General features: G+C 37.3%; 1 pseudogene; it reads left to right on the top strand.

Annotated features, from left to right (window-relative positions):
* Positions 1-647: 647 nt before the first annotated feature.
* Positions 648-818, top strand: LOC128862625 (U2 spliceosomal RNA; annotated as a pseudogene).
* Positions 819-19342: the final 18524 nt, after the last annotated feature.

Genomic DNA, 19342 nt, shown 5'->3' with positions numbered 1-19342 from the left:
ATTTCTGATTACACAGGCCGACAAAATTTAACCAACATTCAGACCCAGAAACCAGACTATATATTTCCGAAGGTTTATGATGCGCTGAATCCAAATCTGGTCTCAGAATTAGTAAGCGACTATATCATGTCTATGTTATCTTAATCGATTTTCAGGTGTAGGAAAATTTCGAAACATGAAAATTTCAAAATGCGATATCTCTGCGAAAAAAAATGATATTTGAGCAAACAAAACGCCATTTGAAAAAAGAAGGATTGTATTTAAAGATGTCATCCTTTAATTTTGGTGAAAGAAAACATCTGCAAGGCTACATAACCTCAAATATGGGCAAAAATGGGGCTTTTTGCACTTTTAGGTTAGGATATCTCGAAAACTCAAACTAATAAATTAATTTTAGTTATCAATCCGAATTTTGCATGGACAGAGAAGCAGATATTAGTTTAAATTATTTCGGATACTTTTCCTTGTAGACTAGTGTTATTTATTGAAAACAGTTTTTTGGCTTTTCTATTTTTGGTTTAGATACTGAAAGTCAGTTTAAGTGAATCGGTATAAATATATCGTACATTAATTTTTGTGAGCGTGTAATTCTCAAAAGGTTTATTAGAAAATGTATTGACAAGGTAGTTTGTTGGTTGTGTATGGTTATCGCTTCTCGGCCTTATGGCTAAGATCAAAGTGTAGATAGATCCTCCATCGGAGGACAACAAATGTTAAACTGATTTTTGGAAATGGGCGGAGTGTTTTAGGGGCTTGCTCCACCTCTGCCACGGGTTGGCCCGGTATTGCAGTACGGCCGGGATTTCGGCCCAAATTATTGAATAAATACAAGAAGAAATATACTAATACATTTAGCTTTGGTGGGAAGAGACATAAATTTGTATATGAATACAAGTAGACGAATATAGAGAAATTTGTAAGTCTGTTTCTTCGGTCCGTTTGGGTATTTTTTTTTGACAACATCGAAACCAAAGCATTTGTATCATATTTTATCTATCATAAGCCACTCGTATCATTTGTTGAAATTGAAAACATTGAGGATGAATAATAATAAAATGAAGGAAATAAAATATGAACTTTATAGCAATATTATAATGAACCTATAATCATCCCGCTCCTAATGCTGCTTTCGTCTTATTCTCTCTCAGTTTGTTTTACGGAAGGTTTCACTTCTATCGCGTCTAACCGTTAGACTGGTATTTTTTTTTATTGCATTTAAAGTTTTCTTCAATATTTCATTTCAATTCATATTTGCCCTATCAATTTTCAATTTCAAAATTTCAAGGTATTTTTTGGAGTTTTTCATTTTGCTCTTAACTTAAATACATCCAATATTTCACAGCAAAATTTGGTTTATTCACGCTATTTGCATAAGACAATCAATATTTTCTATTACATTTGAGATTTTTTTGAGTATTTTGTGTTGGTCAAAAAGCTTCTCAATTTATATTTGCCCTATAAATGTTCAATTGTTTATATACTTCAACTAACCGCTTTGGTGAGTCAAGTGTGTGTAAGAAAAGTAACTTGAACACATCAACTGCACTTTCGAAAACTTTCAGCACTTCAGTGCCGCTTCAATGCAATTTTGTGTAAAAGTTATGTACAATAAACTCCGAACGACCGCAGCTCAAAAAACCGGAAGAAGTGGAATACAAACACTAAACGGCCGCACAATTTTTCATAAAAAAGGAAAGAAAAAATAGGAATAAAAATGAAAACAAGAAAAATAAACAAAAAATATCTGCTGATAACCCAAAGGTTCTGGCCAAGTGCCAAAACCCATAGCCGCAATACCTTAAGATGCAATGAAACCACTTTTATGTATAGGAGTTTCCAATTAGGGCAGGTCGAAATGGCAGAAAACAAGATGCGTGTGAGATGAGTCGAAAAAGTCTTTTCGTATTTCTAATCAAACTTCAACTAATTTTTTTTATATTTATAATGAACTTTATTAAACCAAATATGTACCATTTTGGTCAACCACCTTTTGCCATTTTTCTTCTAGAGACATTATTCCATCAGTGTAAAGCTTTTGTGGTTTCTCGGCGAAAAACTGCGACAAGTAATTTTCACAGGCTTCTCTTGAAGCCAACTTTACTCCATTAAGGGAGTCCACCACACTAGATCACCATAGAGTCATCTGATATAAATATTATATCGATCCTTTTGTTAAAGGGCTGCCATACGCTAGTTGTGCCTCTAGAAATGCTATTCATTATGTCAATTCGCAATGATGAGTTTTTCGATGCCTGGAAAGTTGGTACGGTAACTCTTATTTACGAAAGTGGAAGCAAATACAGGCCTAAATGCAAACTCTCTAACATTTCCAAGTTATTCGAATGCATAGTTGGAGATAAGATTTATTTCTGCAATAAAAATTTAATTTGCTCTAACCAACATGGTTTTGTCACGTGGCGTTCTAAAGTTTCTCAGCATTTTCTTCCGGGTCTCAAGTCGACTGTGTCTACATAAATTTCTCCAAAGCATTCGATAAAGTGTCTCATCAGTTACTGATTCATAAACTAGCCTGCCTAGGCTTTCACTCTATCTTCTTGCAATGACTTAAACCGTATTTCTTGACGGCGTGTCATCTGAACCCTTCCGTGCGATGTAGGGCGTCTTTCAGGGCAGTATTCTACATAGATCGACTTATTTTCGTCTTGTTCGTTAATGCCATAAGTATTTGCTTTTCATATATTAAGTTTCTGTTACACGCTGATGAATTGAAAATTTACTCCTTAACGAAGTCTGCAGATGATATCTTGAATCTTTAAGCTGAGATATACAAACTTTATTCGTGGGGCGGTGGATCTCAACTTTGAGATTTAAAAAATGCTTTCATTGCACTTACTCAAAATCACGTTTTATTTCCGAAAGCTCCAATAGTATTGCTAGCCCTGTCCTGCCGAGTGCTGCTCAAATAAAAGACCTCGGTGTTACGTTTGATACGAAATTTACATTCATTAACCACATCAACTGCAATCACAACAGACCGCCAAAAGATTCACCACTCGACTCTCACTTCTCCTCTCAAAGAGTACTGCCTAACAATTCGGCATGCTCGAGCAATGGAGCAACATTTCTCGTTCTCTACGTACTGCCGCCGAAGAAGAAATCGGCGTGTGCGAGAAAATAGCTGACACGACGAGAAATGACCTGCTGGCGCAGAAAGAAAGGTTGCTGTATATAGAGCCACGCTGGAATCGGACCCAACACGAGCCATGTGGGATCGCTAACGAGAGCCAAGACAGGAAGAGAGACGTATTATCCGAAAAAAGAAACGAGAGGCCGAAATACGTGAGTGCGAGGAGCTTGGGACGCTGGCCAACAGAAAAGTCGCTCGAGAACCTACCCGAAAGCTTGGCGACTCACAGAAGGATTCAACACCAGGGCGTTTTTCTATAAGAACAAAATCCAGAGCATTTTTAAATTATGGAGGAAACACTTCTCAAGCTTGTTAAATAGTGACAGCTACGCATGTCACAGATAATATGAAGATCCCGATACCCCAATCGTTGACCACGCAATAGTCGTTCCGCCACCCGATCATGACGAGGTGAGAATAGCGATAACGCGGATAAAGAACAACAAAGCCGCGGGAGCCAACCGACTACCAGCTGAGCTATTCGAACATGGCGGCTATGAGCTGGTAAGGTGCATGCATCAGCTTCTATGCAAAATATGGTCGCATGAAATCATGCCTGCCGATTGGAATTTAAGTGTGCTCTGCCCAATCCATAACAAGGGCGATCCTGCAATCTGTGCCACTTAGCGCGGGATTAGTCTTCTAAATATCGCCTATAAGGTTCCAGCGAGCGTATTGTGTGAAAGGCTGAAGCCCACCATCAAACAACTGGTTGGACTTTATCATTGTGGCTTTAGACCTGGAAAGTCTACCATCGACCAAATATTCACAATACGCCAAATATTGGAAAAGACCCATGAAATCCATAAAATCGACACACACCATCTTTTTGTCGACTTATAAGCTGCGTTCAACTGTACGAAAAGGAGAAAAGGACCATTATGGGGCGTGTACATACATCTATACCTATCTCGACTCCTTTATGATGTTACCACTATGTGAACAAAATTGTAATACCTTAGTATAAAAATAAAAACTTGATCAAAATTAGGCTACCCTTAACACTCCCAAAGGCACTCAACACAGTGGCTTCACAGTTCATTGAACGATGCAACTTCAACATTGTTAAATCTGTTTAATAGGTATATCAGTGCTAAAAACAGAAAAACTCATCGATTGAAAGCACTTGAAACGAAGAATATAAATAAATTTGCAAATCAGAAAAAAAAAATTTGGTATTCACTTTTCCATTTGTTTTGAATTATCTAACCCAATTTACTGTGCGGCCTTGTGAACACCGATAGCCATTCAAGTCTGCAAATAAAATGCCAGGATAAATAAATGTCAGTTAACAACAGATGTAAAATAAAATAAATAATTGGTGCTTTCACTTCTGTTGGGTGTTGGGCCGAGCTTCTCCTCCTATTTATGGCGCGTCTTTTGATGTTGTTCCACAATTGCAGGTGCCTACAGTTTGAAGACTAATCCGAATAAGAAATAGTTTTTATGGGGGTAGAAATGACTCGGAGGTTCGTCATTGCTTGCCGAGAGGCGACCGCTTTAGAAAAAAACTTTTTCTTTAATTTTGGTGTTTCGTGCTCTTGCACAATACGATGCAATCAGGCACAAGCCCAAACTAAAAAAAAATCACCTTGCAAAATAATAGGCTCCTAATTAGGCCAGTTGGAAATTACATCCCTAGCTGACTTCCAGTGACAGCTTGGTGACATTCGGTTCAGGGGAAGCGAAGTTATTACGTCTACAGTCTCAGTATTTTTGTGTCATCGGTACAAAAATGAGTTTCGAACAAAGAGCCAATATCAAATTTTGTTTCAAAACCGTTAAAACTTTCACCGAAATATTTGAATTGATGCAAAAAGTTTATGGCGATGATTGTCTATCCCGTGCAAGAGTTCATGAGTTGCTTACATGTTGCAGAAATAGTTGTGAGGTCATAAATGACAACGAAAATATGGCCCCTATGTCAGTAATCACCCCAAAATCAGTAATCACCGAAAACTCCATCGAGAACTTCCTTTACAACATTTTAACTGGTGACGAAACGTGGTTTTTCTAACACGAACCTGAAACTAAGCGTCGGAGTGCCGAATAGAAGGCCCCAGACGAGCCACCACCCAAAAAGTCGCGTTTGGAGAAATCGAAAATCAAGTCGATGCTCATTTGTTTTTACGATTCCAAGGAAACTGTCCACAAGGAGTTCGTGCCAATGGGCCAAACCGTCAATGCGATTTTGTATCCTGGTGTCTTGAAGCGTTTGTTGCATCGCATTTGTCGAATTCGTCCTGAATACCGCGAAGGAGGAAGCTGGCACTTATTGCTTGCTAATAATGCACCATCTCATCGATCCACTCTTGTGACTGAGTTTTTGACTACAAATCGCATTTTAACCTTCAATCACACACCGTATTCGCCTGATAAGACTCCCTGTGACTTCTACTTATTCGAAAAATTGATTTTGGCCATGAAAGGAAAACGTTTTGCGTCCGTAGAGGCCATCCAAAAGGCTTCTACCGACATCCTGAAGAACATTCCGGAATCCGGAAACACTTGAAACACTCTCTCGAACAGCTGTAAAGCAAAACAGTATATCGAGGTCTGAGGGGACCTATTTGAATAAATAAACTCGAATTTATCAGAAGAGAATTATCCTGTTTTTTCTATTTTAGCTCAGTCTTGTTTATTTGGGACTTCACGTTGTATGTTTATATGTTGTTTTGTACTCACATACGTCATATGGGTACATATATCCTATGCTTACGTACGAGGTTGTTTAATAAATTTTGTGGTTTGATAAGAGAGGGAGTTGCTACTAGCCTAAATTTATTTTGTGTTATGTTGGTCCACTATTCATATGAGCGAAAGTGAAGTTTCATTTCCATCTGTCAATTCATTTTTAGTTTACAAGCCGTTTAGTAGCGACGTGTCGCAGTAATTTCTTCAACGATTGAATTTTTATTTTTGGAAGGTTTAAACAAAAGAAATTTGTGAAAAAATGTTCAAAGTGTATAAGAACTTTTCGCCATCAATTAGTACAGAAGAAAAAAGGGTTGTTGAATTCAGATGTAGTCGTACAAGCCTTGAAGAAGATCCACGTCAAGGACGTCCAAAACCAGCAACAACAACACTTGCAAATTGATAAAGCAAATAATTCTGAATATTATTGGAACCTTTTAGACTAACTGCAGCAAAAAATCGTAAAAACAGACACAGTTTGCAAAAGAAAAAAAATATTTTTCATCAGGGCAATGCATCGCGTCACAAGCGTATTTTGGCAATAGCTAAAGTTTTGGAATTAAAGTTCGTAGCGACATCCATCTGTTTCCAGACCTAAAAAAATGCATACGCGGAAAGCGTTTTTCATCAAATAACTCAGGTCAGTACAGCTGTGGAGGCGTATTTTGCAGCCCTTCCAGATTCTCACTTCAGGGGACAGATACCTGTAAACAGCCATACTTTCCCTGATTTTCATTAAAATTATTTAAAACGAAGAAGTAAATATATTTTTGTCAAAATTGGTATACAGTTTATTTATACATTAAAACAATATTTCTTTTTTTTTTTAATCATTTAAAATGGCGGATGTACACTCAATTCTTCCAGAAAGGTCGCAGCGGGGCTTCTCAATCGGCGGGCATCATCGGCGTCAGTGAGCTGAATACAAAAAGCCAAACATTTTTTTGTTTATTAATGCCATAATTTCTATATGAATTTAAAAATAAATGGAAAAAAAAAATTTGCGTAAAAAAATCCTTAAAAAAATGCATTTTTGTGCGAATTTTCTTACTATATTTGCTTTTTTTTTAAATTTTCCAAAACTTGTAGTCACATAAAAAGTAATATCATAGAAAAGATGTGCGCAAAATTTCAGGGAGATCGGTCTATAACTTTTCGAGTTATCGTGTACGCCAATTCGAAAAATATAGTTTGGAGAAAAACGCGTCTAAAGTTTGAATACATGAAAATTCAACCCCTCAAAGCGGCTGAACGCAAAGAATAGAAAAGTCGTCGCGGTTGACGTTCTATAAATAACAGAAATACTTAAATTTACGTTCTAAATTTTTTTTGACATAGTTTTAAGGGATTTTAAAGGGTGGTTGAGTTTTAAGGGCCGGTGTTGATTTTGAATCAAATACAATTTTTTTAGGAAATTATTGCCATTTCTCTTTATTTTGATAATATTGGTATGGTTCAATTACGCATAAAGCAAAATATCGGCCAAATGGCTGCCACGGCCTCGGCAGCACACTTCCATCCGATGGTCAAAATTTTCGATGACGCTGAGGCATAATTGAGGTTCTATGCCGTTAATGTGCCGAATTATCTCATCCTTTAGCTCTTAAATTGTTGCTGGCTTATCGACATACACCTTTTCTTTCAAATAACCCCAAAGAAAGAAGTCCAACGGTGTCGTTGACGTTTAGGTGTGGTTCACATTCAACATCCGCTCTTGAAATTTAACATTTTATGAAAAAAAAAAAAAAAAATATTGGAATGGATGGAATTCATAAATTCAGGTCTCGTTGTAAGAAGTGTATTGATACTCAGGGAGATTATAACGAATCGAATAAAAAGTGCACTGCAGACGTAAAATTATATATTTTGCCTTCGAGCCGCAAAACTTATTGAACAACCTAGTACACTGGGTGGCAGCACATAGTGGACATGCAATGTGTATGCGGTGATGAAAATTGCAAAAACAAGGATTAGAAAATACTTTGCATGCCTATACGTTTTCACTTTCATAAGCCCATCAATCAGCATACGCCAATTTTAATTTTTAGTGTCTCATTTACTGTTAATTACACAAATGACTTCGAAAATTATGGCTTAAGACATAAGATTTCTATGATTTCTATGAATGATTTTTATAATTAAAAGTTTCCAATGACTCTTATCATAAGACATGTTTTAGTATTATAAAAATCAAAAATAACTGTTATTTGTAGATTATTTACAGAAACCATTTTTTTACAGAATGCGTTCTCTTTCGAAAAACTGCGAATCATGTTCTATATTATACACAAATTTATTAAAAAGTATGTTTACCGATGAAACAAGCAATCGATTGATATGCGTAACTGCATAACATTTCCTTCATGAGAAGTTTTCAATGACATTTTTCATGAATAACTCCAACAGCTTTTCGGTCCTTGGCATGCAGTGTATTTGCTCGGAATGTTGTCATGTAGCAAACTTAACTAAATATCTAAGTGAAATTTAACTCAGCACAACAGAATTTCTTAATCCCTATGCACATCTGTATCTGTATGCGTACTAAATTATGTGGTCCATACAAAATATTTGTGGTATCAAATGGTCACTTGTGAATGGTAGGAGTGGGAGGTGGAGATCTTCAAAACATTAACGAAAATAATAATTCCATTTCAATGGAGTGCAATAGAGTAATGATTTGTATAATTGAATATTTGTGGATCAGAGAAATTAAAGGGTGGTCTGCAGTCACCACCAAAGGAAAATTAATGCCGAATTATTTTTAGTGCACTTGAAGTAGCATTTCAGTCGAGCATATATATTTACATACGAATACAAGTGAGTGGAAAATTTCTTTTCATCATTTCTCGTTTCCGACCAACTCATTCTTAGATTCTTAATGAATTCTGTCAAGAAGATTTCCCATATATTCATTTATTACTTTTATACCTACTTCAGTTCATACAAGATTTGGAGAATTTGGTGTTGCCAGCAGCTGCGAAAAAAGGAATGTCCGCTAAGTGCATGAAATCCTCTTCCATAAATCGAGGGTCTATATTTGTACTTCCCAGATAAATTACACTACTTTAAAAGAAATCAAGTATTATTTCATTATTAAAAAGCACTTACTATCTAGTTATTCTACGATACCTGCACTTGCAGCTAAATAGTCGAAACTTTTTCACAAAGCAAGTAGATGCTCCTTTCGAGTTTGGTACTTGGTAGCGATACTTTTTTCCGCAAGATACACTAATCAGGCATTGAGACACTGGTTACGTTAGGTTGGTATGGTTGCCCAGGGAGTGAGCACACTTGGACGAAGAAAGATTCGTACTTTGTGATACCATTATGAAGGAGATGAGGTGAAAGGGAAAGACCGATGGGATGCAGCGAGAGGGCGGGGAGAGGTGGTGATGGGATGGTTAGGAGCGTCCGGATTATGAACGATGAGTATGTTTGCGTCAACCGCATTGTGCTGCTGATGAAATTCATCAGATTTTTAATGCCAACGGCAGCTATATCAGCAGGCGTGGCAAAGAAGTAAGAGTGAAAATGCCTGGATCTTAGCCCCGCCAGAGCAGGGCAGCTAAGGAGAAGGTGCTGAGATGATTCCACCTCATCCTTCATACATCCAGCGCAAAACGGACTCGAAGTGATTCCAAGTCTCACATCATGCATTCTTCGCGCATTGTCTCCTGTGAGAGAACCAACTAGATTAGAGAGCTGATATTTTGTCAGCCTCAGAAGCTCGCCCGAGCGCCTCCGGTCCACACGTGGTCAGAAGGATTTCGCGACCTTACACGTTTGTGTATTTGCCCAGCGCTCGCTGAGTTGGCGCGATGCCCATCTTTCCAGGAGCAGACCACAGGTAGTCAGGGGGATCCCAATTCTCTCCCTTCGCGGGGAAATCGCCTCACATGTCCCTTGTCTGGCCAGCTCATCCGCCTCACAGTTTCCCGCAATGTCGCTGTGACCGGGAACCCAGATGAGGCTGATTTCAAAGAATTCGGACGCAGTCGAAAGTGAATTCAAGCATTCCTTGACCAATTACGAATGCACCGTTACAGACCCAAGGGCCCTTATTGCCGCTTGACTGTCGGAGTAAATGAGCTTATACATAGCTCCAGCCCCTCAGTCTGTTTGCCGTACGCGTAGCGGCATTTCTGCCTGCGATGTCTACGGGTACCACATCTAACATTGCGTTGAGCGCCAAAGTAGGAGTCGTTCGAAGCGCCCCACTGATTCCAATGAGTGCCGACCTCTGAACTCACTCCAGCTTCTTCACCAATGTCGTCTTCTCTAGTGAGTTCCACCAGACTGTGACTCCATATAACAAGATAGGCTTTACAATAGTAATTGAGACACTGACTCTGTATTAAGTATTAATTTTTTATATGCATTATAACAATCGCAGGCTTTAATTTAGTTTAATAATCTTTACTATGCCGTGTAACTCTCATCTCTCATCTCAAAGTTGATCGGGTTCTACCGAAAGTACTGTGCGCAAAATGTGAAGGGTTCTTTCATTTAAAGTGTGCTGGTATGTTACAGTCAGGCCTTCAGTTGTTGCTTACTCTTCCGCTCTGCTTACTTACTTTGTAAATCGCGTTCAGCTGAGAGGCGTACTTCAATTCGCTTTCGCCCCTTCCCCCGTTCCTGTCCTGAAAATCCACAAACAATAATTTGTGAGAAACAAGTAACTTTGTTTACTGTTGCTATGGAAATTGCTGGCCTGAGACAAGAAAATGCTCACATTCTCTTGTGATCCCTTTGTATGACGATAAGAGGTTACCTATTGCACTCTAAACACACTCCGACGTATCTGCACTTACTGCCGAAATCAAGTATCTGAAATGCATCGTTACTAGTCGAGCCCACAAACAAAACCCAATGCTCACGGCTGTTGTGCACAATAACAACAACACGGGCATAACTAACTCTAGTTGAGTTCTCTGTCTGTTCTAACAGCTACACCTTCCTTCTCATCTCATTACGCTGTACTTGCTGGCTACTCTACTGAGATGAACTCTCGTGCTTTTCCCAGTGCTGCGGCGCGAACAGCTTTTTCGTTTAGTTCTGCTATTATTCGTACAGGCATACGACGCCTTCGACGTCGAAGTCGACTCTGATATCAAGTGTTGCTAATGTCGTGGTTCGAAGGCAGTGGCGCCTAATACGGCATCACTTGTTAATGTCGTAGATCCCTCTTTCACTTGACTCGTTCATAAAGCTTCTGCTGCCAATGAAACCACCGTCAATAGAGTTATGGCAACTATCTCTCATATCACTGAATGGAAAACGGTGTCAACTAATAGTCGCCGAAAATTTAAACAGCCGTGTGTCGTTGAGTCAAACGAACATTGAGTCAAACAACGCACTGAGTGTTGTGTCGAATTTAAAGTGGCTATAAATATTTTCGTTTTCGCCGGATGTGACCGTGGATGGTATTTTGGTTTTTCAAGAACAATATTAAAAAAAAAACACCCGTCTAACGGTTAGACGCGATAGAAGTGAAACCTTCCGTAAAACAAACTGAGAGAGAATAAGACGAAAGCAGCATTAGCAGCAAGATAATTATAGGTTCATTATAATATTGCTATAAAGTTCATATTTTATTTTCTTCACTTTATTATTATTCATCCTCAATGTTTTCAATTTCAACAAATGATACGAGTGGCTTATGATAGCTAAAATATGATACAAATGCTTTGGTTTCGATGTTGTCAACATGCCTTTGAAATACCGCGTCAATGGTTGTTTTTGATCGTGTTGTCGATTCAGTGCGATTGTTACACATTTTTAAATTGAATGTTGTATTGAGAACGTCAATTAAAGGAACCGCTGTGTCCAATGCAAAATTTACGTTAAAATCGCCACTTAAAATCATTGGAACTTTATTGTAATCTTTTCTAAGTATCCGCGATACTTCTGGTGTATACTTTATTAAATTTTCGTGAATGAATTCCGTGATGCTATTTATTGATTTTTTTTTCTGTCGATATTCACGACACTTTTCTGCATTATTTTTCGGCATAATTGCGGGAAATATTTAAAAATGAAAATATTTACGAATATAAAAATACACACGCGGTTGCTATTATGAGTGTCCCCAGCAAAACCTGCGTGACCGAAACTCTAACACAATTACATTTTTTTGAATGTTACAAACACATATGCGCGCAGGTTTTGCTGGGGCGTGACCGAAACTCTAACACAATTACACATATGCACTCGTATTTGTTTGAAAATCGACTTTTTTTTTGGTTCTCCGTCACCTTTGGAAAATGTGTAAACAGTAAGCAAACTTTATTCATATATTTTTCCTCATTTTTGCATCAGTAAAATTAAACAAACGCCGTAGCCGAATGGGTTGGTGCGTGACTACTATTCAGAATTCACAGAGAGAGCGTCAGTTCGAATCTCGGTGAAAACACCAAAATTAAGGAAAACTATTTTTCTAATAGCGCTCACCCCTCAGCAGGCAATGGCAAAACACCGAGTGTATTTCTGCCATGAAAAAAAGCTCCTCATAAACATATCATAAAATAAAAAATAAAATAACTGTATAAAAAAAATTTTTTTCTTGTGATTCGAACCAAGGATTTTGGATCGGAAGCTCACATTGCTAGCCGCTCGGCTATCGCGCCATGCTGTCGGCGCTGGCCTAAAACATATTTAGTTCGTCGCTACGTGTATATGTAATATTCGTAGCCAAGAGTGTCGCTTTTTTCGTTTCACTTTTTCTCAAATCACTCCCAACGATTCTAAAGAAGTTTTCACTTCAAAAGCTCCTCATAAACATATCATAAAAAAAATAAAAAAATAAAATAAATGTATAAAAAATATTTTTTTCTTGTGATTCGAACCAAGGATTTTGGATCGGAAGCTCACATTGCTAGCCGCTCGGCTATCGCGCCATGCTGCCGGCGCTGGCCTAAAAGTTATTTAGTTCGTCGCTACGTGTATATGTAATATTCGTAGCCAAGAGTGTCGCTTTTTTCGTTTCACTTTTTCTCAAATCACTCCCAACGATTCTAAAGAAGTTTTCACTTCAAAAATCTAATTAAATTTAAAAAAATTAAAAATTAAAATTAAATACAGCACTGATTTACTATATAAAACGCATGCCGAGAATATTTTAGCTTTAGTATCTTGCAGAGGTAATTTTCGAATCATCGGTCTCTTCAATTTACCTAGTGTTGGGTGGTCATCTATGGATGAAAGCTTTGCATTGGATCCGAAAAATGTTAATAGTTTCTCTGAATACTATGTAGTCGATAATTTGTCTAGTAAATAGCTTTTTGAATAAACTCTACCGAATTTTAGATCTTATCTTTACTAGTAGTAACATAAATTTTGCATTACCTGAACACCTCAACCCTGCATCGACAGCCAACTTATTCCGCTTATCTTGCAATTGGAATCTTGTGAGTCCAAAGCTATTTACACAAATACTCAGATCAAACATTTGTTGTTACATTAACTGCAATTTGGATTTAGTTAATGATGCAAATTTTTTTTACTAGACTGGGATGTGTTGTTTACTGGGATCAAAGTATCAGAGTATTTTGATATTTTTTAGCTGCAAATAAATAAAAATTTCCACGGCTTTTCGGAGTTAAGGGAAATCTAAAAAATCGTGCTCAAGCATTCCATCTTCAGTGTTTTATTGTAGTATTTTTCGCCAATGGCAATACAGAAAAATCATTTGGCACTCGTCCGCTATTCTGATGCGAATTCGCTAGTGATTCGCATCTCACAATTCGAGACTGCTAAATTCGCCTATATATTAATTCGCTTCGAAAGTGACAATACTGGCTTAATATTAATATTTACTACTGATAAAGTAGTGCACCACATCAACTGATCTGGCTAGCCGTACATGTCTCCCTGTTGGATGTCGCATAATGGTATCAAAACGGTACAGAGTAGTACTTCGACCTTTTCAGCTATACACTGATGGAGAAAGGGTTCTAAGGAAAGACTCATTAAGAATGTAAAAAGTCGGTCGGAAACGAAAAATGATGAAAAGGAGTTTCCAATAACTTGTACTCGTATGTAAATATGTATGCTCGAATGAAATGCTACTTCAACTGCACTAAAAAGAATTCGGCATTCTGTTCCTTTCGTGGTGACTGCAGACCACCCTTTAATTTCTCTGCTCCACAAATATTCAATTATACAAATCATTACTCTATTGCACTCCATTGAAATGGAATTATTATTTTCATTAATGTTTTGAAGATCTCCACCTCCCACTCCTACCATCCACAAGTGACCATTTGATACCACAAATATTTTCTTAGGCCTCCATAATTTAATACGCATACAGATATGTGCATAAGGATTAAGAAATTCTGTTGTGCTGAGTTAAATTTCACTTAGATATTTAGTTAAGTTTGCTACAACACAACATTCCGAGCAAATACACTGCAAGCCAGGTATCGAAAATAGGAGAGCTAAATTCGGTCCGGACCGAACTTTATATGGCCGCGCACATTTTAGTAAAATGTAGTGTGGGCTTTCGGAATCAAGTAAGCTCGCAGGCGGTAAGCTTATAACATCAGCATTTCTTGTTTCGGATTCATCATTTGAACCGCTCTTCAGTAATATTGTTTTATTTATAAGAGAGATGTCACGTTTTTTTTCTTTTCTGAAGCATTTCTTAGCGTTCTATGGGAGGTGGGCGTGGTTTTTAACTGATTTTCCCCATTTGTAATATACAGCCATGGTCATATAAATAGCACATTTAGACTACTTTGAAAGCAAAGAGTTGAATATGTATTTAAATAATTATTTTTTATTCGGGGAAAAAACAACATAAAATATAAAAAACTTATTTGCTTCCATTTTAAAACAAAAAAAATTGTCAAAAGAATTTCAGTTCTGATTTAATTTACGAGACCGTTGATAACTCACGAAACCTCCTGGACACATAAATAGCACATTTAAAAAACATCCAAATAAAAGCAAAAATAGTAAACAAATCAGATAGTTAAGTAACAATATTGTTTTACCAGATTAGACTTCTGTACTGCATATATGCACCGTTTTTGATTACTTCTTAAAGCCGTCGCTCCATGCTTTCTACAAGCTTGTGGCAGCTTTCCTTTGGAATCGAGTACCAAGCCTCCTCAACTAGGGCCCACAAATCAACAAAATTTTAAAAATTTTTGTTAGCGATTTTGACCTTCCACATTTTCTATTGGACTACTCATTCCACAAATTTTCTATTGGACTGAGATCAGGGCTCTGCACCGGCCAGTCCAAATTTTTAAAATTTTTGTTAGCGATTTTGACCTTAACGTCATTCTACTAATTATCTATTGGATTGGGATCAGGGCTCTGCGCCGGCCAATCCAGTATATTAATTTTTTCTCTTCTGAGCCATTGCTTCACTGTCATTGCAGTATGCTTTGGATCATTGTCCTGCATGAATGTCCAATTTAATGGCATAAACTCAAACGCAAATGGCTCCATTTTATTCGGGAGTATATCTAGATACTGAAAGCTATCCAATTTACCAACCACGCGAACAATTGGCCCAACACCATGCCAGGAAAAAGCTCCACAAATCATGATGCTTCCGCCGCCGTGTTAAATCGTCTTTTTTGTGAACCTAGGATTTAGCGCTTGATTTTTTGGACGACGTACAATAGCTTTCCCATCTGGTCCCACCCTCTTTATTTTGGTTTCGTCGGCCCAAAGTACGTTTTCCTAAAACTGAATAGATTTTTCTTTGTAGGCTTTTGCCAAGGCAAGTCGGTGTTTGATTTGTCTTTTTGAGAGGAGTGGTTTTTTTCTGCTTATGCGGGGAAACAGCTGGGCTTTGTTAAGTCGCCTTCCTACAAGCTTTCTGGATACCTGTAGACCAGATTCTTGGCTTATTTCACGCATTATTTGCCTTGCCGACATTAATATCAGTTTTTCGCGGCTTTGGTTTTCTTTCCGTTTTTTTTTGCTTAGATAGGATGAATCTTTCTTAACTAAATTAAGAGCATTACAAACTATTTTCCGAGAGCACATCATCATTTCAGCTATTTCTGCATAGCTTTTTCCGTTTTGGCTCATACGGTATATGGGTAAATCAACGCCTCTCAAAATTATTACCACTTTTCTATACAGGGTCGCCAATATTCGGCGGACCCATCTGGCAACCTTGTATCTTTTGACAGAGACATCAGATCGCTTAATGACATACTGCGTTGGCAGCGTCAAATTTTTACCATGGAACAGTACACGCCACGCGAGCGCTCTCAAATTGTTGAAATTTACATTCAACAAAAGAAGTCAATAGTGAAAACTCAACTTGCGTATAAAAAATTAAATAATGTGAAAAGTGCGCCTTCTGAGAACACCATTAAACGTTTGTATGAAAGGTTTTCGACTGGTGATGCTCTTTCTAATTCAAAGAGGCCAAATCAAAACTGACCAAGGCGCCGCCAAGGACATCCCGAAATCGCCGTTCTCAGCAGTTGGGCATTGCTCAGACCACTTTACAACGAATTATCCGCATTGATTTGCATTTATTCCCGTATAAGATTCAATTGACGCAAAGATTGTTGCCTGCGGACAAGCCTCGTCGATGGGAAGGGGCCCAAAGAGCCGTCGAAATCCGTGGGGTCCGTCGAGTATGGGCAACCCTGTATATGGCTCTGTCCATAACTTTCTCGACTCTTTTACACTTTTGCATATTTAAAAGTTATGTGATTAAAATCATTATATGGTACCATTGTGCAAATGTGCGCGCGCGTACAAGAATTGGAGCTGTTACGGTCCCTCCTTCAAACTAATTGGGAATGCCAATATATCATTCCTTGTGCAAATATTAATTACGGTTCAATAAATTATTATGGTTTGCTCCATATGCTCCTACTTAATTATAAACATACATTCCTTTCGCTTCAAATATTCTCACACATACACTAACTCAACTTTTACTGTAGTTAGTTTAATTGTATGACTGTTGTCGATATAGGAGTACTTATGCAATTCTACATGCATTAATTTAAAGAGAATCTTGCTGGTTGTTATGTAATAATATGTTTTGAATTACATGGATGCACTTCAATATTGCAGTTAATAAATGAGAGCATTCGATCATTGAGAGGAAAAATTTAAAAGAGTATTTGCCCACTTTTTTATCTGCACTTTACGTGCACAGAGAGTGTTGGCTCTCTTATCTTGGAAAATTTATTTATATTTAACTCTTGAGAGGGCCACAACTTGCATAACCCCATATGGTCTGGCTTTGAAGAAATAGAGGTAAAAGCTAACGGTTTAGTATCACAATATAACCTTTTTACATGGTAGATGCGTTCTGTAGAAGAGCGTGCAGAAAAATGGTGTAAAAAATACATGCCACTTGTGGTAAATTTGGAGATAAAGAGGTGATTGAGGTATTTGACCGGTAAAGATAAAGCGTTGAGGTAGCCGTGCCGAGAGCTGCATAGCGGGTAGTGCCTAAATAATCAGTCGTTAACGATGCCCTCCGATGCCGAGGCATGGTCGGTTGTAGCAAGTGCCTTAACACGTTCCCTGCCGTGTGGGACATATGCGCCACACTATGGACTTTCCGTTCAAGCCATTTGATATTATTATCATTGTAAAATGAAGAATTTTTTAAAAATCATTAAACAGTCCATTATGGGCATCTTAAATTATTGCTGATGCGTTAATTTGATCGTGGGGCGGTCAATTTTTTTTTTACCGCAACTTGTTTTAATACGTTCCCTGCCAAACATTTTACTCTGAGAACAGTTTTCTTATTGTCAATAAAACTGCATTTGAAACTCTCCACCAGAAGAGGCGGGCACCGAAAACGGTACACCTGGCATGGAACGTACTCACCTTTTCTTGTTTCAGTCAGTCATTTATTCGCGTACTGTTGATACGGCAATTGAGCCGCTCAATGCACACATCGATTAGCTCCACTTTTTGAAAAATCTAAGTGTCAAAGCCCTTTGTTATAGTCATCACTTTTTTATTTATAATAACTTTCCTGAATAATAAATATTAGCACCGTTAAATAGCAAATTTTTTTGGCAACTGAATGATAAGTAATTTATTTCAGGAGCCATTTCGATTAATTCCATACTCTATTACAAATCGTTTTCGTACATAAAGACTTACGCTGCAAACTTCGAAAATATAATAACATGTTCGGATTCGTCTACCGGTCAAAACAAAAATATTTAATTTTTTGAAACTTTTTCAAAGCACGGAAATCAAAGCTGAATCAATTGACATGAAATTTTTGGTAAGTGGGTGGACACAGCTATTTGCCCAATTACTCAGATTTTGCTATTATTGAGTCATGTGCGAAAAATCAAAACACTTTTTCACCAGATGATTGGTACCGTATAATCAAAACATGTACAGAGAAAGCGCCGTTTCATCTAATCCAAATGACTCACCAAGATTTTTTGTCAACAAAACCTTTAGAACAGTCTATCATTAACAGAAAAGTAACAGGCACATGGCTTCCAGTAAATTGGGTTAAAATACGCTGAATAAAGTTAGAAAGGTCCAAACCCTATCTCATATAATTCAAATGTGACTATAATGAAAACACAGAATTTCAAGCCATTAATATAATATAAGAAAATTTTTAGTGGGTAGACCGCAAAGTTTCAAAAATATAGATCAGCCTTTATTATATCCTAAAGGTAGAACTGTCACAAAGGAAAATGGAGAGACATGATGAACCTGCTAAAATTCATTCCTCCTGTTAAACACGATTACTAAGAAGATTAAGAACTTGACAACAAATCGCAATGACGAATCCTCGCATACAGCTGATGAAGAAGACATTATTTATAATATTGCAGAATCATCCCAAGGAATAATGCCGCTAACATAAAGCTGCTATAAATTAATTACGAAAAATATTTTATAACCGAACTTCCAACATTCATTTTTATGGAAAAGCTGTGATAAAAATTTATAATAACTAACTTTTTCTGCAACAAAAACTTAAAAATGAAAGGACTAAATTTAGCTGTACTATATTACTTTTTCAGTTCCCAAATCGATTAACTCTATCAGTCACATAAAAACTGTAACATTACTGACGATTGTTTGTTGGCTATTCTTTCTTATTAATTTTATATACCGTTAGATGAAAGCTATATCTGCAATTATGGATTCCTCCACATTATATATTTGAATTCATATTAGCAGAGGAATTTTTAAAAACAATACACATTACATCATCGCGTTTCTCAACTTTCGTTTTATGGAGTTAATCGATGTGTGCACTGAGCGGTTCAATTACTGCTTTTCTGAAGCTGGGATTTATTTATAGTTCAGTGTGTTTCTAAAGTACAATAAGCGAAGAAAATACAGTACGTATATACTACTTCAGTGTTATAGACCAGGATATTTTGATAGAGTAATGTTCAGCCAGGTACTTGTTAAACTTGCCGGTTCTGCCCCCTTCCGTGCGTATTCGTGCGACCAAAATTGAAAAAATTAATTACAAAAATTTGACAAAAAGCAAAACAAAAAAACTAAAGCTGA

The sequence above is a fragment of the Anastrepha ludens genome, chromosome 4 (genome assembly GCF_028408465.1).
Source record: "Anastrepha ludens isolate Willacy chromosome 4, idAnaLude1.1, whole genome shotgun sequence".
In the NCBI taxonomy this organism is placed as follows: domain Eukaryota; kingdom Metazoa; phylum Arthropoda; class Insecta; order Diptera; family Tephritidae; genus Anastrepha; species Anastrepha ludens.
The sequence above is the reverse complement of the archived record's forward strand: the minus strand, read 5'-3'. Positions and strand labels throughout refer to the sequence as shown.